The sequence below is a fragment of the Humulus lupulus genome, chromosome 1, assembly GCF_963169125.1.
Source record: "Humulus lupulus chromosome 1, drHumLupu1.1, whole genome shotgun sequence".
Lineage (NCBI taxonomy): Eukaryota > Viridiplantae > Streptophyta > Magnoliopsida > Rosales > Cannabaceae > Humulus > Humulus lupulus.
In genome coordinates, this window is record NC_084793.1 from 96,052,201 (window position 1) to 96,056,110 (window position 3,910).

Genomic DNA, 3,910 nt, shown 5'->3' on the forward strand with positions numbered 1-3,910 from the left:
AGAATTAACGCGAACTAAGTTTCTCAAAATCAATGTCCTGGATGCAACCAGGTCCTAAACTTAGAAGTTGATTCAAATGGATTAATCGATGTTTTTCTTAAAAGCACGAGATATCAATAAAGAATTAACGCGAACTAAGTTTTTCAAAATCAATATCCTGGAAATAACTAGGTCCTAAACTTAGAAGTTGATTTATAATGATCAGTCGATGTCTTTCTTAAAAAACACGAGATATCAATAAAGAATTAACGTGAACTAAGTTTTTCAAAATCAATATCATGGAAATAACCAGGTCCTAAACTTAGAAGTTTATTCAAATTGATTAATCCATGTTTTTCTTAAAAAGCACGAGATACCAATAAAGAATTAATGCGAACTAAGTTTTTCAAAATCCATGTCCTGGATGCAACCAGGTCCTAAACTTAGAAGTTGATTTAAATTGATTAATTGATGTTTTTCTTAAAAAACACGAGATATCAATAATGAATTAACGTGAACTAAGTTTTTCAAAATCAATATCCTGGAAATAACCAGGTCCTAAACTTAGAAGTTGATTCAAATTGATTAATCGATGTTTTTCTTAAAAGCACGAGATATCAATTAAGAATTAACGCGAACTAAGTTTCTCAAAATCAATGTCCTGGATGCAACCAGGTCCTAAACTTAGAAATTGATTCAAATTGATTAATCGATGTATTTCTTAAAAGCACGAGATATCAAGAAAGAATTAACGCGAACTAAGTTTTTCAAAATCAATATCCTGGATACAACTAGGTCCTAAACTGTGAAGTTGATTCAAATTGATTAATTAATGTTTTTCTTAAAAAACATGAGATATCAATAGAGAATTAACGCGAACAAAGTTTTTCAAAATCAATATTCTTGAAATAACCAGGTCCTAAACTTAGATGTTGATTCAAATTAATTAATCGATGTTTTTCTTAAAAAGCACGAGATATCAATAAAGAATTAACGCGAACTAAGTTTCTCAAAATCAATGTCCTGGATGCAACCAGGTCCTATACTTAGAAGTAGATTCAAATTGATTAATCGATGTTTTTCTTAAAAAGCACGAGATATCAATAAAGAATTAACGCGAACTAAGTTTTTCAAAATCAATATCCTGGGAATAACCAGGTCCTAAACATAGAAGTTGATTCAAATTGATTAATCGATGTTTTTCTTAAAAAACACGAGATATCAATAAAGAATTAACGTGAACTAAGTTTTTCAAAATCAATATCCTGGAAATAACCAGGTCCTAAACTTAGAAGTTGATTCAAATTGATTAATCGATGTTTTTCTTAAAAAGAACGAGATATCAATAAAGAATTAACGCGAACTAAGTTTCTCAAAACCAATGTCCTGGATGCAACCAGGTCCTAAACTTAGAAGTTGATTCAAATTGATTAATCGGTGTTTTTCGTAAAAGCACGAGATATCAATAAAGAATTAACGCGAACTAAGTTTTTCAAAATCAATATCCTGGAAATAACCAGGTCCTAAACTTAGAAGTTGATTCAAATTGATTAATCGATGTTTTTCTTAAAAAGCACGAGATATCAATAAAGTATTAACGCGAACTAAGTTTTTCAAAATCAATATCCTGGAAATAACTAGGTCCTAAACTTAGAAGTTGATTTAAATTGATCAGTCGATGTCTTTCTTAAAAAACACGAGATATCAATAAAGAATTAACGTGAACTAAGTTTTTCAAAATCAATATCCTGGAAATAACCAGGTCCTAAACTTAGAAGTTGATTCAAATTGATTAATCGATGTATTTCTTAAAAAGGACGAGATATCAATAAAGAATTAACGCGAACTAAGTTTCTCAAAATCAAAGTCCTGGATGCAACCAGGTCCTAAACTTAGAAGTTGATGCAAATTGATTAATCGATGTTTTTCTTAAAAGCACGAGATATCAATAAAGAATTAACGCGAACTAAGTTTCTCAAAATCAATGTCCTGGATGCAACTAGGTCCTAAACTTAGAAGTTGATATAAATTGATTAATCGATGTTTTTCTTAAAAAGAATGAGATATCAATAAAGAATTAACGCGAACTAAGTTTCCCAAAATCAAGGTCCTGGATGCAACCAGGTCCTAAACTTAGAAGTTGATTCAAATTGATTAATCGATGTTTTTCTTAAAAGCACGAGATATCAATAAAGAATTAACGCGAACTAAGTTTCTCAAAATCAATGTCCTGGATGCAACTAGGTCCTAAACTTAGAAGTTGATTCAAATTGATTAATCGATGTTTTTCTTAAAAAGAACGAGATATCAATAAAGAATTAACGCGAACTAAGTTTCTCAAAATCAATGTCCTGGATGCAACCAGGTCCTAAACTTAGAAGTTGATTCAAATTGATTAATCGATGTTTTTCTTAAAAAGCACGAGATATCAATAAAGAATTAACGCGAACTAAGTTTCTCAAAATCAATGTCCTGGATGCAACCAGGTCCTAAACTTAGAAGTTGATTCAGATGGATTAATCGATGTTTTTCTTAAAAGCACGAGATATCAATAAAGAATTAACGCGAACTAAGTTTTTCAAAATCAATATCCTGGAAATAACTAGGTCCTAAACTTAGAAGTTGATTTATAATGATCAGTCGATGTCTTTCTTAAAAAACACTAGATATCAATAAAGAATTAACGTGAACTAAGTTTTTCAAAATCAATATCATGGAAATAACCAGGTCCTAAACTTAGAAGTTTATTCAAATTGATTAATCCATGTTTTTCTTAAAAAGCACGAGATACCAATAAAGAATTAATGCGAACTAAGTTTTTCAAAATCCATGTCCTGGATGCAACCAGGTCCTAAACTTAGAAGTTGATTTAAATTGATTAATTGATGTTTTTCTTAAAAAACACGAGATATCAATAATGAATTAACGTGAACTAAGTTTTTCAAAATCAATATCCTGGAAATAACCAGGTCCTAAACTTAGAAGTTGATTCAAATTGATTAATCGATGTATTTCTTAAAAGCACGAGATATCAATAAAGAATTAACGCGAACTAAGTTTTTCAAAATCAATATCCTGGATACAACTAGGTCCTAAACTTAGAAGTTGATTCAAATTGATTAATTAATGTTTTTCTTAAAAAACATGAGATATCAATAGAGAATTAACGCGAACAAAGTTTTTCAAAATCAATATTCTTGAAATAACCAGGTCCTAAACTTAGATGTTGATTCAAATTAATTAATCGATGTTTTTCTTAAAAAGCACGAGATATCAATAAAGAATTAACGCGAACCAAGTTTCTCAAAATCAATGTCCTGGATGCAACCAGGTCCTATACTTAGAAGTAGATTCAAATTGATTAATCGATGTTTTTCTTAAAAAGCACGAGATATCAATAAAGAATTAACGCGAACTAAGTTTTTCAAAATCAATATCCTGGGAATAACCAGGTCCTAAACATAGAAGTTGATTCAAATTGATTAATCGATGTTTTTCTTAAAAAACACGAGATATCAAAAAAGAATTAACGTGAACTAAGTTTTTCAAAATCAATATCCTGGAAATAACCAGGTCCTAAACTTAGAAGTTGATTCAAATTGATTAATCGATGTTTTTCTTAAAAAGAACGAGATATCAATAAAGAATTAACGCGAACTAAGTTTCTCAAAACCAATGTCCTGGATGCAACCAGGTCCTAAACTTAGAAGTTGATTCAAATTGATTAATCGGTGTTTTTCGTAAAAGCACGAGATATCAATAAAGAATTAACGCGAACTAAGTTTTTCAAAATCAATATCCTGGAAATAACCAGGTCCTAAACTTAGAAGTTGATTTAAAATGATCAGTCGATGTCTTTCTTAAAAAACACGAGATATCAATAAAGAATTAACGTGAACTAAGTTTTTCAAAATCAATATCCTGGAAATGA